Here is a 22,196-nt window from a genome sequence, read left to right on the forward strand (position 1 = left end):
GGAGAAAATTTTCTTACTCCAAGAAGAGTAACTACAAAAAATACCATGTATCGTTAAAAAGTAGAAAACATCATGAGTAATGGATGCAATGTTAAAACTTTGTTTGAGAGTAAGAAATAAGACATATGTCAGTTATCACCTCTTCTGTTCATCATTGTATGACAAATCCCAGCTAATGCAATGAGGCACAAAAGAGAAATAAAGATATTAGGATTGAAATGGAATAAATAAAACTATAATTATTGGGGGATGAAATTACTATGTATATAGAAAATTCAAAAGGAATTTCAGATAAATTGTTGGAAGTTAAAAGTGAATTTAGCAAGTTGGCCGGATACAAAGTAAATAGGAAAAAATAAATTCTATTTCTACTTATTACCAATAAACAGATATACAATGACTTTACATCAGAATAAAAATAATCAAATACCTAGGAATAAATCTAACAAAAGTTATGAAGACCTATGTTGAAAACCATTTGACATTATTGAGAGAAATTAAAGAAGATGTAAATGGAGGGATATGTTATGTTTATGAAATGGAGGGCTCCTTTTTTTTAAAAAGATGTCAATCTCAAACTGTCAGTGAAATCTCAATCAAATCCCAAGAGGGTTTTTGTGAAAATTGATAAGCTGATCCTAAAATTTATATGGAAACACAAAGGACCAAGAATAGCCAAGATACTGTTGAAGAAGACTAAGGAAAGAGGACTTGGTCCACCAGATATTAAGATTTACTGTTGTCCTGCTAGAGTAGCTGGGGGAGTGTGGCACTGGTGCAAGCATAGATGAATAGATGAGTGAAAAAGAACAGAGTCCCCAGACACACCTGTGTATATACAGACACACTATCAATGATAAAAATCCCATCCCCTTGGGGATGGGGTGGCCATTTTTAAATAAACAGCCCTGGAACAATTAGATATCAACATACACCCTTGACCCTAAATTTACACCCTACACCAAAACCCATTCCAAGTGAATTTAAGATCTAAATGTGAAAGACAAGATAATAAAATATCCAGAAGATAACGTAGGATAATATAGTCATGACTTTGGCTAGGAGAGGAATTCCTACACAGGACCTCAAAGAAAAAAATCATAAAAAAAGACAATTACGTTGGACTGTATTAAAATGAAGAACTTACATTCATCAAAAGACATAGTTAAGAGAGTGAGAGACGAGTTAGAGGTATCTGCAATATCTATGATTTACATAGGGCTTGTGGGAAGAATATACAAAGAATTCCTCAGATCGATAAAAGAAAGATAAAATAGAAAAATGGGTAGTAGACCTAAACAGGAGCTTCACAGAAGATGCTATCCATATGTCCAATAGACTTGTGAAAAAAGGGTTCCACTTCGTAAGCCTTCAGGGAAATACAAGTTAGAAACCACATAAGATGTGACTACACTTCCACCCACTGCCTAAAATTAAAAATGACTTTCAATACTAACAGGTGGTGAGGATTTGGAGAAATGAGAATTCTCATACACTGCCGGTGAGCCTAAATTGGTACAACCATTTTGGAATACTAATTAGCATTATCTAATAAAATTGAACAAGGGCATATTCTGTGAGTCCGCAATTCTAATCTGATGTACAGTTTCAAGGGAAAAGTGAATACATATATATCAAAAATTATGGAGAGAAAATGTCATAGCACCAGTATTCATAAGGCCCCAAACTGAAAACCACCCAGTATCCATCAGGAGTATAATATAATGTGTGCATGTGTGTGTATGTGCACACACGCTTTATGGTATATTTATATAAATAAAAAAACCAATAGAAACAAACTGCACCACAACCTGGATAAGTCTCATTGACATTAATGTGTGAAGGAAGCCACACACACACACACACACACACACACACACACACACACACACACCACACCCCCCCCCCCCCCCCCCCGTGTTTCATTTATATAAAACACAAAACACAGGCTTGATGAAACTATAGTCTTTAGGGATGCATGCTTAGATAGCAAAACTATGAAGTGATTACTATCAGAGTTAACATAATAGTTGTTGGGGAGGATCAGGGTGCTAATTAAGAGGAGAAGGACGGGCTTCCCTGGTGGCGCAGTGGTTGAGAGTCCGCCTGCCGATGCAGGGGACGCGGGTTTGTGCCCCGGTCCGGGAAGATCCCACATGCCGCGGAGCGGTGGGGCCCGTGAGCCATGGCCGCTGAGCCTGCACGTCCGGAGCCTGTGCTCCGCAAAGGGAGAGGCCACAACAGTGAGAGGCCCGGGTACCGGAAAAGAAAAAAAAAAAAACAAGAGGAGAAGGATGAGAGTTTCAGGGGTGCTGTCAAAGTTCTATTTTTTGACTTGGGTGATGATTACCTGCATGTCTGCTTTTCGATAAATCACTGAGCTGTACATTTTCTTTTGTTCACTTTTCTCTATGTATTGTATGTTATAGTTCACATAGATGGAAATTTTAAAAAATCAGTAATGTACCTTTACCATCATTTTCTTGATTTTTAATCAATTTAAATACTACCCCTTGACTTGGTACTGTGATAATTAAGACCTTTTCCCTTTCCCTTCTTTTGAATTGACACCGTTTATATTATTACGTAAACACTATGAATCAGTGAGACCAATGATATACTATGATTACAAATCCTTTCTTGTGCAACTTTTCATTTTTTCCTACTAGTAAATATTGCTTCTTTTTGATTTGTGTATATATTTGTAGATATGCAAACATACACTTTCCTTTCACCCTCCCTCCCTTCCTTCTTTTTTTCTTTCTCTTTAATTTTTCCCATGCCTTCTAATAGCATCCCTCAATCTCATTTTGCTCTTGGCCAAACGTATCAGATCATGTACCCCTTCTGTTTTGTTTTTCCTGCTGTCATCTGCTGTGGTTGCTCTATAGCCTGTTCTAGAACAGGTTTTGTGCAGGGATTTCTTTCTCACCTGTGTCCTGTATGGTTCCCATTTCCTGGATCCCATGTCTTTTCTTTTATGGTTTGCTGCTTTTGGTGGAGCATATGTGGTAACAGTTTACTAATGCACAAACATAGGAGATAAATTCTCAAAGAACTTAATCTTGGGGAATGTCTTTAATTCACCATCTTCCTTAGTCAGCAGTTTGGGTATATATATGATTCTAGATTGAAAATCATCTTCCCTCCATATTCTGAAGGTAATACTAATTGACATCTAGCTTCTGTTGTTGCTGTTGAGAAGTCATATGCCATTTTGATTGTTCATCTTTTCTATGTAAACAGATTTTTTTCTTTCTGGAAGCTTTTAGAATTTCGTTGTGTCTTTATAAATCATTTTGCTGTGGATTTAATCAAACCTTTCAACTGAAAGACTTATGTTCCTGTTTTAGGAAAGGTTCTTACGGATTTGTGTTTGTTTGTTTATGTGTTGTTTTTAATCATTTTCCTCTCACCATTTTCTCTGAACACTTAGAAACTCCAATAGTTGAACTTCAGACTGATTTTTAAATTTTCTTATTTTTTTTTTCCCTTTTGTCTTGATCATCTTTCTGGCTTATTGCCTTACTTTCTGGATGGTTTCCTTTTCTTTATTTCCAAATCATCTGTTGAATTTTTTATTCTGTCCATCATATTTTTAATTTCCAAGAACTTTACATTTTTCCTTGAATGTTTGTTTTTGCAACAGCCTGCGCTTTTTTTTTTTTTAAAGCAATGCCTTTTCTTATCTTACATAATATATTAATTCGTGTTTTTGATATTTTCTTCTGTTTCCTGCATTATCTCTGTTTCCTCAGACTTTATTGTTTTTCCTGATTGCTTAGGTTTCTGACTCGTAGTGTAGGTTTTCCTTGGACGTCCTTTCCTATTTAAATGGAAGGTTCTGAATAGCTTATTGGAAGCTGTGTGCTTCAGGAGCAGGCTTCCTGTGGAAGTGGCTGGGCTGGGACCCAGTTTTTTCAAATTTCGGTATCTCTCAGGAGGTTTCCTTCTGGGGCCATTCCGTTTCTTCAGAGAAGGATCTTTTAATCCTGTAGGAGGGATGTAAGTCTGGGTGTTGGTATTCTGATACCCAGCTGGGCAAGGGGCTACAGGCTCTTGTTGTCCATTTCACCTTCTGTTTTTAGCCTGGTGTCCTACCCCTGTGCTCTTTTCAATTTATCTAGCATTAAAATTGACTTGTATGGGAAAGGGGAGGGGGAATCACCTGGTTATGCCCCCAGGAAGTGTTGAGAATGTGAAGGTCTAACTTTTCATTGTAGAGTCTAACTAACCTCCACATCTCACTCCCATAGTCCACTGTGCTTGATGCCTCCAATTCCAAAGCCTTTGTGGGATTCTGCGAGGCTAATCCACTAGCATCTGATCAGTTTTCCCTCTGCTGGAATTTTCGTCTCAGCTTTCTTCAATATGCCTAAATTCAGCCATCACTCCTCTATCTTTAGATATTGCTTGACAGCTCTCATCTGCTGTTGTCTCCTCTCTCATTCTTTCTGTCTTTGTGGGTTGTGTTAACTCTTTAAGGACAGAAACCATGACGTACACATCTTTAGTTTACTTGCAGGCGCAAGCACTAAGGCTTAGGAAACATTGATTGACTGATGCCGACCTCCCTAATCATTGCAGTACTCTGCCTTCTTGCTTTCCTTTTTTTTTTTTTAAAATAAATTTATTTATTTTTGGCTGCGTCGGGTCTTCATTGTTGCGTATGGGCTTTCTCTAGTTGCGGTGAGCAGGTGTCTACTCTTCCTTGCGGTGTGCGGGCTTCTCACTGCGGTGACTTCTCTTGTTGTGGAGCACGGGCTCTAGGTGCGTGAGTTTCAGTAGTTGTGGCTCTCCTGCTCTAGAGCGCAGGCTCAGTAGTTGTGGCACACAGGCTTAGTTGCTCTGCGGCATGTGGGAGCTTCCCGGACCAGGGCTTGAGCCTCTGTCCCCTGCATTGGCAGGCAGATTCTTAACCACTGCACCACCAGGGAAGCCCCGTCTTCTTGCTTTCTTTACCCTTTCCCCCATGTTCTCTCTTGTTTCTCATTTGCCGGTGTGTAGATGCAAATGATAGCATCTACTTGGGTGCTGCATCCAACTCTTGGTAGGTTCTTCCTTCCTTCTGTCTCTTGGGTGCCCAGCAAACCTGGACCCTGCCAGGCATCAGCCCATTACATGTGCCCAGCACTTCTGCCTCCTTCCAAGCTGTCTTTGCTTCCAAACTGTCTGGAAAAGAGGAGTAGGAAAGGGAAGGGGAATAGCTCTGAGGTGCCCGAAGGGGCTGAGTTTCTCTCCCCCGCCTAAGTAGAAACGAGGTGCTCTTAAAATAGCCTTCGAAGCTTTGTGATGTGAATACAGCCACACAGCCGTTCTCAGGATTGGCTTATTGTTGAAAATAAAAGTCTCTGGGAATACGCATGCCACACTTCATTCTCATGACAGATTTTTAGAAGCTGCATCTTGACCGCTGTTGCTAAGTGGTTTCAGGGTAGCCAATTTCCAGTCCTAGGCTGGTGTTCAGAGCATCTCTGATTGATGCTGCATGGCACTCTGCAACTCCTCTCCTGTAGACCTCAGCTGAGTAGGCTTTTTCTCCCTCCTCTCATGCATCCAAAGCTGGGAATGTGAAATAGGCTGCATGGGTGTGGGATTCTCCAATTATGAGGAGCATTGAGACCGTGCCCAGTGGTCAGTAGGGTCCGTCTCCCTCTCCCTTATTCCTTAGTAACTGGAAAATTGTTTAAGCACAGTCAGTTTCTTTAGCTACCTTGAGATTTTTAAATGAGACTCCTTTGACTTTCATCAGTAATTTGATTTGGAAGAAGTTAATAAAGGTTCTGGTAAGAGTATTGTGTTTTGAATGGTCCATACCTATAGGTAAACTTGAAATGCTTAAGTAAGTCTGGTTTCACAGTGATCTGGAGGGAGGAGTGCCTCTTTCCTAAAGATTATAAGAACACATCGTCTTATATAAAGACAGATATGGGGCTTCCCTGGTGGCGCAGTGGTTGAGGGTCCGCCTGCCGATGCAGGGGCCGCGGGTTCGTGCCCCGGTCGGGGAGGATCCCACATGCCGCGGAGCGGCTGGGCCCGTGAGCCATGGCTGCTGAGCCTGCGCGTCCGGAGCCTGTGCTCCGCAACGGGAGAGGCCACAACAGTGAGAGGCCCGCGTACCCAAAAAAAAAAAAAAAAAAAAAGACAGATATGTCTTGGGTTGGGTCCAGTGGTTAAGACTCCGCGCTTCCAATGCAGGGGGCGCGGGTTTGATCCCTGGTCAGGGAACTAAGATCCCACATGCCGTGTGGCGCAGCCAAAAGAAAAAAAAAAGACAGATTATGGTTTTAGTCTCATTATCTGGAAGTGTCTGTGGTAGGCAGTCAGCTCTGCTCTTTAGTTATTGCCAGAAAAAAAATGGTTGCAGTTCAAATACTCTTAAGTGATTTAATTTTTTGGTAGGTGTTTCCCCATCTTAAACTGGTTTATAGTTAATAATATCATACATCGGGTCACTAAATTTGTGGTGTATGTTTTGCAGCTAGTTAATCTTGGAGGGCACGCCAAGGAGTTTTCTGATTGGGAGATAGGCATGGTACATCCTTTCCAAGATGTGTGTTTGATTATGTTTTACAAAATTCCAGGCTAGAAGTATTTCAGTCGTGGAAGCTTGGTTGCCCATTTGTCTGTATATTAAAGTGTCCTGAAATCCTTGTTGCACAGGGGAGTGTTAGCTCTGCCCACGGGTACTGAGTGCCTTTAGGCTTTGCCAGGTCCTTCTTCCTGAAGATGGAAGCTCTACCCCACAGCCCTGCTCTGTCTTAAATCACATCTCTCCATACTTAATAGGCAACACAGATGCCAACCAGGAATTTAACCTCAAATATGCTCTTCAACACTGATCAAACCTTTGATTGAACAGGACCATGTTTATGAAGGATTGTTGGTTGTCTGACCCATTCCTAATTTCAGCCTGACTACTAGAAAGCTCCGTATGATATAATATTAGCCTGGAACTTTCATGGAGTTGTGTTTCATCCTGCTGCCATTGGGCAGTACCCCCTGTGGACCCCATTGGTGTGTTTGTGGCCTAGGTGATTCCTAGGTTTTATTTGTCCTGCAGATGATTGTTGCTTCTCCCAAACCGTGGTTTTAAAATTTTCGAATTTGATTGTCTTTGGATGAAGCAAACACCCTCCAGCTGTCCCCAGACCCCACCGTTCCCTATCATCTGACACTAGCTTCACTCAGTTACTTTGCCTGCTTGGCTCCTGTGGGAATTTGAGTTTGCAAATCCTCCTTTGCACAGTGTGATGGTTAATTTTGTGTGCCACTTGGAGAGGCCACCTTACTCAGATATTTAGTCAAATACCAGTCTAGACGTCGCTGTGGAAGTGTTTTTAGGTAAGATTAACATATAAATCTGTGGACATTGAGTAAACCAGATAACCCTCCATAATGTGGTTGGGCCTCCGTCAATCAGTTGAAGACCTTAGGAGAAAAAGACTGAGGCCCACTGAGGAAAAGGGGGTTCTGTCTCCAGACTGTCTTTGAACTCGAGCTGCAACATCAGCTCTTCCTGTGTTCTCCAGACTGCTGAGCTTCACTGCAGAATATGGAGTTGTCAGCTCCTATAATTATATGAGCCAATTCCTTAAAATAAATCTCTCTCTCTCTCTATATATATATATACACACGCACACACTCACCCATTGGTTCTGTTTTCTGGAGATCCCTGACTAGTATACGTAACAAGGTCTTTATAGAGAACTACAGGAGCAGACAGTTGGTTTGCTTGTGTCTTACGGTGACTGAGTCATGTGACTGAAGATACTTCCCTTTTTGCATTGACTTGAAAAGCTTAGAACTTAGTCTGCGTCTTAGCTTTCACAGCTTTAGCAAGTAAGTAGCGAAGGATACGGACGGCACATCACTGGTAGTAGAGGCACACCAAGGCCGTGGTGGTAGGGGTACTGGATTCAGGTTGTACTAGGAGGGCATTTGGTTACCACCTCCCCACCTCCTGCCTTTGGTAAGTATGTCTGTCTGCTGGGCGGCTATAACAAGGCACTGTAGACCAGGTGGCTTGTGAACAATCCAGTCCTCGGTATTTGCCTGAGACAAATAAAAGCACACATTCCCCACAGATCGGTATATAAGTCTCTATAGCAGCTCTGTTTAGCATAACCCCGACCTGGGAACAACCCACATGTTCCACAGGTGAATTGCGAAACAAACGATGATACATCCGTACAACAGAACACTGTTCAGTAATACAAATGAATAAACTGTTATACATGCAACGTCATGGATGAATGTCAAAGTGATTTTGTTGAGTGAAAGAAAGAGAGTATATTGGGGGAGAGCAGTCCCAGTTCTGGAGGGTTGATTACACAATCAGGTATTGGTACAAACGCTTATACACATGGGGGCTGGTGTGGGGGACCCTCTAGAAACCACCTCTTCCCTTCTCTTGCCTAAAACCCTCTAGTAGGATGAGATCACCTCCCCTTTAAAGGGTTTTGGGAAAGTGGATTCCACATTTGGCAGTATTTTGTGGTCTGTAACTCTGGCCTGTATATGTATGATTACTCAATGTAATTGAGAACCCTGCACAGGGGTGTCTGCACAGAACACATTTTAGTTAAAACTGCTCAGCATGGTAGTCCTGAAAAACAATCATCTGAGAGTTTACAAAACTTTTTATAATCAGCAAGGAAATTATGTCTTCTAATACTTCCATGAGAAACTCATTTTGTTCACCCATTTTATAGATGGCAAAGTTGTGGTAGAAGAAGAAATTCTGAGTCTAATACAATTTCCCAGGCAGTTTGTTTCTGGAAAATCTTAGGAGCAGAGTTTCTCTTGACTGGATTTTTAAAAAAAATATGTATTTATTTGGCTGCATTGGGTCTTAGTTGCGGCATGCAGGCTTCTCTCTAGTTGTGGCGTGCAGGCTCCAGGGCACGGGGGCTCAATAGTTGTGGCATGTGAGCTCAGTAGTTGTGGCACGCGGGCTCTCTAGTTGTGGTGCATGGGCTTAGTTGCCCCATGGCATGTGGGATCTTAGTTCCCCTACCAAGGATCGAACCCGCATCCCCTGCAATGGAAGGTGGATTCTTAGTCACTGGACCACCAGGGAAGTCCCTCTTGATTGGATTTTCAAGACTCGTCTAGAAATACTAATCTGGTATCTGGAAAGATGGTCATTGGAGTCAAATAGATTCAGGTTCAGATTCTGATTTTGCCTCCAATTACCTGAATGACCTTGGACGTACTCCTGGAAACCTCAATTTTTTTCCGCTTCAAAATAGGAATAATCTATCTCATAAAGTTAGGGGAATATATTTATTCACTTATGTACTTACTGAGCAAAGATTATTGGATGTCTACTCTGTAGCAGTGAGGAAGATAGTCAGTGTTCCTGCCATCATGGAGCTGACATTTGATTGAAGGGACAAGGAAACAATAAGTAGCTAAACAAATAAATGTATAAGATACTATCGGCTGTAAAATAACCATACAAGGTAAAGAATGGGAAAGAATTCTGGTGGGACCACTTTGATACGAGTGACCAGAGAAGAGTTCTTTAGTAATAAAGGGCCAGCCAAAGGGCACAGTACATGCAAAGGCCCTGAGGTGGGAAACAGCTTGCACATTTGAGGAACCAGAAGAAGGACCAGTGTGGCTGGGGGTTGGTGAGTTGTGGAGTGAGTAGGAGATGAAATGTCAGGGCCTCATCTCGTCGGGTTTTATGGGCAAGGGAAGTATGGACTTTATACTTGGTATACTGGGTATACTGGGAAACCACCAGGGAATTTTAAACAAAGGAGTTGCCGAGTATGATTTATTTTTTGAACGTTCTCCCTACTGTGTGGAGGATGGGTACAGAGAGACCATTTAAGAGGTATGATGGTTTCTGGGAGAGAAGGAGCTTCAACTACAGTGGTAAATTGGAACGGTGAGAAGTAAAAAGATTCAGGATGTATTTTGAAAGTAGAGCTCATGGATTGGAAGTGTGGGGAGGGGAAAGGAACAATGGAGGATTATTTGAGGAAGTTGGAAGGCAGTGTCGTTTCTGGAGATTGGAAAGACCTGGGGTAGGGAGCGGAGATCCGGAGTTCTGTTTTGGACACACTAGGCTTGAGATGCCTGCTGGGCATGTCAGGAAGGCACTGGGCATTGACCTCTACAACTTGGGTTGGGGGGGCGGTCATTGGCACGTAGGTGGTGTCTACAGCTATACGATTGGGTGCTATCATCCATAGAGAAGGGGCAGAAAAGAGAAAAGGGCCCAGAACAGAGCCCTGAGCACTAAAGTTTAGAGATCCGACCAAGAAGAGATGAGCTAGCAAAGATAACTGAGAAGGAGCTTTCATTGAAGCTGGAGAAGAATTGGGTGTGGGGTGTCACAGAAGCAAGAAAAGAATCGTATCGACTAGCCGGCGCTGGACACGCTCAATGAAAGTTAGTTTCCCCTTAATGGAAATAGTATCATTCATTTACTTTAGGTCTTTCAAAGGATCTAATATTACCTTTCATCCCAGCATAAATTCAATTTGCAATGGCATTTTTTACCTCTTTCATATGTCTTTCAAGGTTGAAATGTGGAGCCCCGAAGAGCTGTGGGTTGGTTACCCCTCTTCGAAAGCATCCATTTACCAGCTTGCAAATCCACCAAGCAAAGATTTCCCCTTTTTCGCCTTAAGTTCTCATGATTTAATTTGCCTGAGTAACCTGCTGTCATAGGTTTTCATAGAGTCCTGACATCTAACAGAGTAATTAATGCTTTAGGCTTTTAGGAACCGTTTCAGGATTTTTATTAATCACCGTTGTGATTGCACATATGAATTATGAAGGAGTTATTTTGGTAGTTGGATTTCCCCCTTAGAAAAATTTCCATATTTGTTCATTATGAACTGATAGCCTGGAGAAGAATAAAAAGGAGAATGTTCCCTGGGTCCTGTGCAGGCATTTCAAATTATCCAGAGTCAGGGTGACTTCATAGTACATGGACAGAGTGTGAGTTGTTTGAAGTTGGTCCTCAAATGCTTTCTCTTTCTCTTTCCCTCGCTGTAAATTAATTAGAGATTCTGTGTGACTGGCCCAAATATATGGATTTTGTGAACTGTTTAAAGATGCATGAGCATCAGAAGGAATTTGTGTGTTTTGTTTGATTCTGCTGTGATTCTCATCATTGGAGGAACCACTCTTAGAACCATCATAATTAGTGTGCTATTCTTTGGGGGGTTTTCCAGGAGAAGGAGGGTATCCAGGTAACTGCAAAGAAATAGAAACCTATCCTCCTAATTCCTTTTTCATTTTGTTTAGGGAAAGCATCATGGATTTTCAAAATTATGTGATTGTACTTGAAATCAGTGTATCCGAGAGGAGCGTGATGGGTGCTGTCTGTCTGGTCCTTAGGATTCAGTCTGAGGTGTGAAAAACAAAACACCATCACTGTTTTCTTTGAAACTCCTCCTCCTAAGGCATCCGCTCACCCCAGACCTTTGCAGATTCTCTGCATAAATGATCCTGCGGCTGCAGGTGGGTCCTGCTGGCCATTTTCCTTGGCATGGGGGTAAATGCAGGTTCCCCCGTGTTTGGAGGAAATTTTACTCCATGACCTTTACTCTGACAAGAGAAGACTTGCTGCTTTACTGGGAACAGGGCTCTTTTCAATGATTAGAGTGATTTTCTGTGATTCTGCCGTACTTGGGGAAGATTTTTGAGACTACAAATAAAAGACAGTAGTTATATCAGTGTACGGACGGAGGCAGCCACTCTGCTTAGAATCTGGTGCCTTGACTATTGAGTGAAAATACCTGTTATTGCTCTAACTGCCATTTTTACTCTTCCTAAGTGGCCGGTGGGATAAGGGATGGGGAAGGAGCTGGATAAAGCAGGAGGAAGTCCATTTGCAAAGTCAACAGCGGAAGTATTCAGGCAGAGCAGCAGACATCCGACCTGAATTCTGTATAGATAAGGGAAGGATTTGATACCGGCAGCTGGGCCACCCTGCTAATTCTACAGTAGCTTGCCGTGACAGACTAATCTCATGGTATTTTCATCTTAATTTACTTGCATCCTGCTTTTTGTAGGTAACAGCATTTCTGCCAAAGGTGATAAATTTGCTAAAGCTTAACATTCAGATTCTTTCCTCATATGAGTGTTATATAATTATATATACATTTGGGCTCAAAGGTCCCCGTCTAACAAATTCCCTTCACCGGAGTCCCATCTGAGGGCCCATTCTCTCATTAATTTTATTTGACATTTATGTCAACATTACATTCCTCACCTAAAAGGAGAAATCACATGCGAACACGGGGGTATGCTTTAAAGTGGAGTATTTAGTTTGGCAGTGAAAAGCAGTCAGCTAAGTGCGAAAGCAAAATGTTCGAAATTAGTTAACGCGGAGTGGTCTAAAGCACTAAACAAGTTGCTCAACAAAGTGCCAAGTGCCCGTGCACGTGGCCGTTTTGATATTTCTAACGTTTTTCCTCCAGGGGTTCCCAGAGTTCACTGACATCGTGTCTGGCAGATTAACTAGGGAGTCATCAGAGGGGAAGGAAATGGGCTGAAAATAAATTGTTATGGTGTCAGGAGTGGAAGTTGCAAAAATCAAAGACCTGATTCTTCTCCCACTCGTGCTAACTTCAGAGTGAGGAGTTTATCAGTGAAACATGGCGCGTCCAGCTCCCAGTTCTGCTGAGTGGAGAGTTTTATCAACGGCTGCCGCCGAGGCAGGAGGGCAGCTGGGAGCCCCATCCAGGCATCGAGAGTTATATTATTTCTCGGACCACGTGGCCGGGGCATCGCTTAGCGCTTCCAAAGGTACACAAAAGCGTGATCTGGGGTTGTTAACCCTAAACAAGAAACGATTGTTAGAGAACCTGGCCGTCCTCCGATTTGGGGTCTAGGTTGAATTTCGAGTCCGTGGATGCCTCGGGAGAGGGAAGGAGTCAGCTGTAATCAACATCCAAGGGACTGAACGTGGCAGTTCCTTTTGGTTCCAGAATGCTGACTTCTACATACTTTGTGGTTTGTGTGTTCGCGAGCTGTGCTTTGTGCTTGGCTGTAACGGTGAACTGCAGACTGGGCTTTTGTTTTGCAGAGAATTCACCAGCGGTGGAGAGGACCGGCCTTTGGCATAAGTGGGGGTGGGCAGGTTGTCTAGCCCCCTCACTCTTTTTCATTCCAGTGTTCACCCCTACACCCCCGTCCCCCAGCCCTGCCAGGCTTCACTGACCCAAAACAAACACTGGAGTCCCCCCCTCCATGCTGTCTTCAAGCGGTTGGTGACCAGCAGACCTGCAAGCCTGTCCAGGTGCCCGGGTCCCTCAAGGTCATCACTTGAGTGCTTTTAACTATGACCTTCTGGAATCAGTATCTCCCGGGGGTCCCCTTGGTGGTCTGGCCACTTCATGTCTCTGAAAGGTAGGGATTTTATGAGGGAAGGAGAAGAGGAGGGTTGCAGTTTGTGAAGGAGAAACTGAGTCTGGGTTGACCTCATCACTGTCAGCTCAGATAACTTTGTTCTCGGCACCTCACGTTGGCTTTAAGGACTTTGTGATTTTCTCACCTGATCTCGTCTGCTTAAGCTTCTGGCTTGTGTTGCTAGGTTGTTTGGGTACAGGGTGAGCTCTGGCAGTGGGGTGTGTGTGTGTGTGTGTGTGTGTGTGTGTGTGTGTGTGTGTGTGTTTGTTTTGGAGTTCTGGTGTGCACTTCTAACCCCTTTAAAGGCACTGCATACAGAACTAAGAAATTCATAGTTTTCTGGCTATCAAGGCAGCTCTGGATCTCACAGGAAGAGCTTTTGAGAGCTGGAAGGGCCACCTTTCATGTGTGGAAAAACCCAGAGAGTTAAGAGCCAGGTCTGGGACAGTTCCCCACTCTTCTTTACTCCTTCTGGCCACAGCCTGTAGGATGATCAGAGAAGCTTCCCATTGCAATGCCAGCGTAGTGAGATGGAAAGTGGTGGGAATACCTTTGCTGAGAGCTGATGACAGTTATGTTCCAGCACCCTAGAATGAAGGGGCCCTTCAAGACTGTGGAGTCAGGGATTTCCCTTGTGGTCCAGTGGTTAAGAATCCACCTTCCAATGCAGGGGACGCAGGTTCGATCTCTGGTCGGGGAACCGAGGCAACTAAGCCTGCACGCTGCAACTACTGAGCACACGGGCCACAGCTAGAGAGAAGCCCGCGTGCTGCAACGAGGAGCCCAAGCACCGCAGCAGAGGATCCTGCATGCCGCGACTAAGACCCAATGCAGCCCCCCAAAATAAATAAGTAAATATTTTTTTAAAAAAAGACTGTAGAGTCAAATCCTGAGGCCGTTAGCTCTGGGTGGCAGAGCCAGGACTGACACCTGGCTCCTTTGAGCCCTTAGTTCAGTTATCCCCGTCAACGCTTTCTGGGTGCAAGAGAATTAGAGGCACCCACTGACTGACACCTGCTCTCTCTCTCTGTCCTCTTCCTCCTCCTCTGCTCTCTCCCAGGCCTTAATCAACCCCCCAAAAGGCCTAAAACCTTCTTAGGGGAGTGTTTACCGTGGAACTAATCTGTCCTTGTTGAGCCTCTGCTTACATTTTAAGCTTGGTTAAATGAACCACCATTCCCTCAGGAAACAGCCATTTCTCTGGAACTCTTTGCTGCTGACACCAGTTGCCCATGGGCGTCTTAGTCTGTTCAGGCCGTTAAAACAAAATCCCACAGACTGGGTGGCTTATGAACAACAGAAATGTATTTCTCCCAGTCTGGAGTTGGAAGTCTGAGATCAGGGTGCCTGTGTGGTTGGGGGAGAGCCCTCTTCTGGGTTGCAGACTTCTCATCATAGCCTTACATGGTGGAAGGGGCTCCGGGGCTCTCTGGGGCCTCTTTTATAATGGCACTAATCCCATTCACGAGGGCTCTGCCTTTGTGACCCAGTCGCCTCCCAAAGGCTCCGCCTCCTAGCATCATCACATTGGGCATTAGCGTTCCAACAGGTGAAATTTCAGGGGGACACAAACATTCAGACCATAGCAAGGGGTGACACCTTCCAGCCAGCAAGTGGTGAGGGTCTGTTGTGGAGAGGACTGGATGATTGGGGGTGCTGCAGGGGGAGTGGCTCAGATCAACGGTACTTGTTGTAGACAGTGACCATGGAGATAGTTCCCTCTGCCTCCGGTCCCCTTAAAAATGTCCCCTCTTTGAACCCATTCCTACACTGTTGGTGGGAATATAAATTGGTGCAGCCACTATGGAAAACAGTATGGAGGTTCCTCAACGAACTAAAAATAGAGTTGTCATATGATCCAGCAATCCCACTCCTGGGCATATATCTGGACAAAACTATAATCCAAAAAGATACATGCACCCCTATGTTTGTAGCAGCACTATTCACAATAGCTAAGACATGGAAACAACCTAAATGTCCATTGACAGATGAATGGATAAAGAAGATGTGGACAATGGAACATTACTCAGCCATAAAAAAAGAGTGAAATAATGCCATCTGCAGCAGCATGGAGGGACCGAGATAATATCCTGCTAAGTGAAGTACGTCAGAAGGAGAAAGACGAATACCACATGATATCACTTACATGTGGAATCTAAAATATGACACAAATGAACTTATCTATGAAACAGAAACAGACTCACGGACATAGAGAACAGACTTGTGGTTGCCAGTGGGATGGCAGGGTCGGGGAGGGATGGAGGGTGAGTTTGGGATTAGCAGGTGCAAACTATCATACAGAGAATGGATAAAGAACAAGGTCCTACTGTAGAGCACAGGGAACTGTATTCACTATCCTGAGATAAACCACAATGGAAAAGAATACAAAAAAACAATGTATGTGTGTATATATACATATACATATATATACACACATATGTATATATATAACTGAATCGCTTTGCTGTACAGCAGAAATTAACGTATTGTCAATCAACTCTACATCAATTAAAAAAAAAAGTCCCCTCTTTGCTACTAAAGACCTTGCTTTGTATAAATGCCCTCGCCTCCTTTAGCCTTCAGGCCTGGCACGGAGAGCTGTTCCTGAGGGGACCACTGATTCTTGTCCCTCAGAACTTGTACACGTGGCATCTGGCTTGTTGCTTGGCTGGGAATAGGAGCTCAGGTGATGTCCGTGCTGTTTGAAGCAGGGCTCACAGGCAAGCTTTCTTCGCCACACTTTAGAAATTGCTAAGTGGACTAGCTCTTTGGACGGAGGGTCCGGTTCCTCCTTTAACGGAAATGTTAGGAACGCACCCAGTGCCCCTGGTCTTCTCCAAGTGCAGCTTTATTGGCATTTGGCTCCTTGTAATATATTTTTAATATACTATGTATGCTGTATCTGAGTAAATCAGTAGGTATGTTTTGAAATTAAATATTTGCTAAGGGCTAGGTTCTCCCGTTGTTAAATTATTGATAACAAACTTCACAGACACTGTGTGAGACTGGATGATATATGAGTTTTGAGGGACCTGCCACTTATTAGACTTTATCTGCCCATGAAATCCATTTCCAATTCAGACCATATCTACTTCGGGATTGCTTGCTAGAAATCTAGTCCCAGGTTTCTCCTTATTTCAGTGCAGTATCTCTGGCTCAGCACCTTTCCCAAGGTGGCTGATCTAATCGGGGCCCAATCACTTATCGCTTCTCATTTCCTTTGGCAGGTTTGTCAAACCGGGAACTGCATCTCGGGGACACTCCAAAGCAGTAGTCGACCCACCCCCTTCGCCCTTCTCCTGTTTAGAGGAAGGTGAACTCCCTGAACCACAGCCCTGCTGTGGGGTCTGTAAACAGAAACAGGACCACTTGTGTGGTCAGGAGAAGAGAAGTGGTCTCCCTGCATTCCCCGGTGTCAGGAGCTGTCAGGAACCTCCCCAAGATGAGCAGTCCTCAGTGACCCTGAGCAATTAGAGCTCATTTGCATGGTGTGGCAGGCCACTGACCCCCCAGTCTCTTTCTGCTCCCCCACTCCTCTCTGACTTCCCCACAGACAGGTGCATGCTTCTGACTGCTGCAAGGTCCAGCTGGCAGGAGTACTCTAACTTGTCATCACAGAAATAAAATTTGTCACCTCCGTGTTCCCAACCTCTGTTCTTTCATGTTTAACCAGCATTTGGAATCTTTATAAACATGTCAGGAAATTAATTATTTCCTAATTAATTCAGAAAAGGAGCAGAAGACATTGCTAATGATAGAAAAGAGAAAGGGACAGGTAGGACTGAGGGTGGCTTTTGTTTTTCACTTAGAATTGAATGAATATGGGCATCCAGCAATTTGAGAAATTACTTGGGGCCTGCCAATGCCTTGGTGATTTTGGGGCTGTCCTGGAAGTGGTCAGAATTTATGAACAGGTCTAAACTGATCAAATACGATGGCACGCTTTTCTGCTCCTACTAATGGACAAGCGGTACCTCATTTCCCCATGCACAAGGGAGAATAGAAATTTCCACGTATATTAACTTTTTAATTATTTGAAATGTATTCTTTTTATCCCTACTTCGGAAATTATATTCTCTGAGGACATTGAACCTAATTTAACCTTTGTCTTGATGATTCACAATCATCTTTCTAAACATCTAGAACTGTGTATTTTAGTGATTTCAGAATCTTAACAATCTCAAGGGTGCAGTGTTTTAATTAAATGAGCATTTCCTCTATCCATTGTTACCGAAAGGCTAAAATAATAGACATGGAATAATGGAAAGAGTTCTAAACATAGAATCAAAACCCTGCTTCTAATTTAAGTTTAATCATTAATTAGCTGTTTGACCTTTAGCAAGTCCCTTAACCTCTCTGAGAATTTATTTCCTCATGTGTAAAAATGGGAAGTCGGACCATAATATTCCCAAGGCTGTTTAGATTTCTAAACTTCTATAATCTTCTGATGAAGGACCATGATATTCTGTGATGCCGGTTGTCCTAAGGGCTGTTGAGGCTGGGATTATTTGTTTCTTTAAGCTATGGTCCCAGACTGCTGAGATTTTCTAGATATTGTGTTGGCGTTGAAGCTTTTTTCTATTCCACGGTTTGCAAACTGTAGCCTCTGGGCCAAACTTGACCCACCACCTGTTTCTGTAAATAAAAGTCTATTGGAACACAGCCATGCTCCTTCATTTACACATTGGTCTGCGGCTTATTCTGAGCTACAAGGGTGAGGTTGAGTCGTCACAACAGAGAAAGTATAATCCATGATGCCTAAAATATTTACTCTCTGATCTTTATCTTTACAGGAAAAGTTTGCCAACCTCTGCCCTATTCTTTTCTTTTCTTTTTTTTTTTTAACTCTCTATCACTTTTCATCGTAATCACTCTCTCTCCCTCCAGGAATCCATTTTAATTGACCACGTCTCCCAGGCCAGAGGCTAAGAAATCAGAGAACACAAGTGATTAGAATTGTGTTCAAAGAAAGAGTTAATAGGTTTCTGAACAAAAGTTCAAGGGCACAATCTCTGAGTGCAGTGTTGAGGGTGTGAGCTTTTTACCTACTGAGAGATCCTTCTTATTTAAATCTCTGGGTTACTCTGGAGAGTTATTCTAGGTGGTTGAAGTCTTACCACAATTTGAAATTTCTAGAAACAGTTGCTTTTAGGTTGCTGACTGTGGTTACGGATTGGCCGTAACATCTGCTTCCTACATAGACATGCCGTTCATACATGTGGCATTTCCTATCATGGCGAGGCTCAATGCCAGAATAGTGATCTGAACTTGAGATCAAACGACCTGGGTTTAGACCCTCCTCAGCTGTCCCGTGGCTGTATGGTCTTAGGCAGTCATTCCCTTTACTTCCCCAAGCCTGTTTCTTCATCTGTAAAACAGGAACGATATTAACTACATCATAGGGTGTGCTGCAAGGGATATGTGTTTCAGCTCCTCCCTCAGTTGCCCTTCCCGCCACTGGGGTGGAGCAGGTGTGAAACTGATATGCCAAATATAGAACATGAAATGGGCCACAGCAATGGTGGGCAAGATCACTATGCCTTAAAAATTACCAAGTGTTTGCCCTCGTCTACAAGGCCAGGTGAGTAACCCTTGCCAGAGTGCTGGATTGGCTCAGCTCTTGATATAGTCAAACTTTGATTCCTGTTAGGCCCTTGTTCCTGTGTATAGCTCCATGGGTGGTAAAGTGAAGGAGTTAGGGTTAGGGGAAAGATGCAGACATTCCTGTGTCCCTGTTGTAATAGCATCAACCTCGATTCCTATCAGCTGCTGCTGAGAGTACTGTTTCCTGGCGTGGATCTGAGGCCATGTATGTATAGATGACTGCCTCCCACTCTGGTCTGTAAGTCCCGTAAAGGCAGGAACTATTCTTTTAATTTTAGCTGCAAATTTCCATTGACTAGAACGATACCTGGCTTCAACATATATATGTTGAATTGATTTGTCGTGACCAAGAGTTTCTGGTGGCATAAAGGTTTCTTTGAGGTTGACTGTGCTAACTGTATGTTTAGGTAGTAGCCATAAAGTGCTAAGTGTCCAAACAGCCACCTGATGGAGGAAGTAGCCCTTCCCTCAGGATATAGAAATAGAAGGCAGGCCACAGCTACAGGTGCAGCAGAGCTGGGCTGAAATCTCAGCCTGCTACTCACCCAAGATCACCAAGGCTTGCCACCACTGCTGCTGTTTCCCTGACTCGGAGGCTGCCACCCATTCCTCACCTCCATCCCTTTTGCCCCTCTGCTGCCCACGGATAATCTGGATCAAACTGTGGAAACTGAAAAGAAAGACTAATCTACAACTCAGCTTGAAGGTTATCCTAGAAAGGGCCAAACCATCCATGATCCAAGCCATGTGTAAACACATATATTGATGTATATCGTCCCCATGTGTTACTTATGTCTTTGTTGGGAAATGAATAACGAACACTTGATTCATTCATTTAAACAAACATTGAATCTTTGATTGGTGCCGGGCTTTACGCTAGTTGTTAGGGTTATAGCCCGGTGGAGGCCCAGCAGGGGATCTGGGGCAGGCTGCTTTGGGAGGGGGTTGGATTTATTTTGTGCCGTGGGAAACCTTTGGCCAGGTTCACAGGTGCGAATGGCACAGTCAAGTTTCTGTTTAGATCATCACTTTTGCTGTTGTGTATAGAGAAGTTCCAAGGTGGGTGAGAGTGCAGTCCTAGAGGCCAGGTGAGGGATGTCCCTGGACTACACAGAATAAAGTGACGATGAAGAGGACTTTCTGGTGGATTGGAATAGAAGTGGGGAGGGGCAAGGAGGTCCCGGGATGCTGACATCTAGGAGGTGGCATTTACTGAGATGGGAGAAATTTGGGGGAGGGGTGGGAGGACAGATGTGGGTGGGGGAAGGGTCTCAAGTTCTGCTTTGAAATTAGGTGCATGGGTGGCACAAGCACCTTCTGGAGCTGGTAAGCGCGAACCAGTGTAACCTTTCTTGTCCTCACTGCTCGTGAGTTGTACCACACTCTGATAAATGACTAGCTTTCTTCCTACACGTGGATCTTCCCTGGGTACCACTTTGTACCTATGTTTATACCATATCGCCCCCTCAGTAGTTAACACCATTGCTCACTTACAGTAGGTGCTCAATAAATATTTGGAGATGACTTGCCTGCACCAAGCATCCCCAACTTGTTCACAGAGCTCGACTCTGAAGCAGGAACTCTGTGAGTAAAGGGGAAGAGAGGCAAATGAAGAGGCTTTTTTTTTTGTGGTGTTGATGATGAAATGGCTACTTTTCTGAAAAGAGACTTCAGATGAGTGAGGAGGAAGAAACGAAAGAGAAACTGGATTGAGGAACACATCTAGACCTTTGGCCCTGATGCTCCCTTTCTTGGCCTCTAGACTTGGAGTCTTGGGTCAGCTGTTGTTGGAGTCAGGGTCACACCTGCACACCTGTCTTCTCTCCCCTTTTCCATTCAGCTTCCTTTCTCCTCCCTGTTCTCTTTTTCCCACCTTAGAGAAGACACGGCAAAGTTTTACTTGGAGGAAGAGGAAGGGGAGAGTGAAGCCGAGGCCTTCATTCAGGTGTCCAGGGGCAGGGATATTGTTTGGAACATGGAGCTGCTGTCACATACAAACCTGAATGAGTCGTGAGTATTTCATCCCCTGGAAACCAGCACGATGTACATAATTTTCACCACATTGTCTTGGTGTTCCGGAAGATCGAAGCTGGTGATAGTGGTAGCTCTTATTAACTCAGAAGTGCGTTTCTGTGATATATCCCATCTCCACACCTAGTATTTTTGACAAAGCAAAATAATGAGGGCAGCGTCTTGGCGATTTTAAAAGCTAAGCGCTTGTTGGATTTTTTAAAAATTTAAGTTATTTCTTCCCTGTAGGAAAGTAAAGAAATCCGTGATAAAATAATAATTAAATGCTGACAGTGCTAAATTTCTACGCTGCGTGAGCGGGCGGCAGTTTCATACCAAAACATTAGGTCATTGGAAGAAAAAAAAAATCTGATTAAATACCTCTGTAGGCTTTTCTGATGAGCTGTTCTTAAAAGAGTCCATGACAGTAATGAAAGGGTGTAATTTGACAGCCGCGATTTACTCTTGGAAAAAAAAGGTACAATAGAATAGTGCGTATGTATGAGGTTTTTACAGGAATTTCTTGTTGGTCTTTACTAGTGGGGTTTGTTTCATAATCATTAGTTTCTAGCAGTTTCGAAGAGCCCCCCCAGCTGGAAAGCACGTTGTATGACTGGGGTGAGGGTTGAGGGGACAGTTTCAATGCCAGCCTTCCTTTTTCTGCTTCTTTTTTTTTTTGTCTTCTCCAGGCAGCAGGTTTCATATTTCTGGGGTTAAATGACCTTGACACGAGCAGGTTTGGGAAATGGAGTGTAGCTCGTCGAGATTCTCTTATCCCCTGTATTAACCTTCTGCATCTGGCAGCTCCTAGCGTCTCTTTGTATTAAGTCGCCATGGCATGGGGGCTGCAGGCCAGATTTGACATGAAGATGGAATGATAATGTGGCATATGGTAAATGCAAGGACCGCCGCTAATTACTCTTTCTTTTCCCTTTCTCCTTGACTTCTACTGGTGATGGGAGTTTTCTCGAATTTGTGTTTTCCTTTTTCAGCCCCGTCGTACTCTCACCTTCAGTAGATGTTCGAGCAGATGACTTTCTTGGCTATGATGTGATAGATACAGAGTTTGAAACCAAAAGAGGACTTAGGGCTCATCCAGCCTAAATGCTTCATTTCAAAAACGAGGATTCTGGGTCCAGGGAGGGTCACCTGGGAGGTGGTTGCAAAATGGAGCCTGGAATTCAAGTCTCCAAGCCCCCAGA

General features: G+C 43.6%; 1 protein-coding gene across 5 annotated transcripts in view; it reads left to right on the forward strand.

Annotated features, from left to right (window-relative positions):
- The window catches only part of FOXN3 (forkhead box N3), a 405,842-nt gene that overhangs the window by 20,957 nt on the left and 362,689 nt on the right, over nt 1-22,196 (forward strand). The window contains exon 1 of one of the 5 annotated variants that reach the window (XM_073800141.1): nt 20,976-20,994. The exons of 3 other annotated variants lie outside the window; for them this stretch is intronic. The gene's annotated coding sequence lies outside the window, so the exon portion shown is untranslated. Of the gene's footprint in view, nt 1-20,975; nt 20,995-22,196 lie in introns of those variants that run through there. One more of the 5 variants, XM_073800138.1, reaches the window with a different exon arrangement.

Source organism: Tursiops truncatus, chromosome 2 (assembly GCF_011762595.2).
Source record: "Tursiops truncatus isolate mTurTru1 chromosome 2, mTurTru1.mat.Y, whole genome shotgun sequence".
In the NCBI taxonomy this organism is placed as follows: domain Eukaryota; kingdom Metazoa; phylum Chordata; class Mammalia; order Artiodactyla; family Delphinidae; genus Tursiops; species Tursiops truncatus.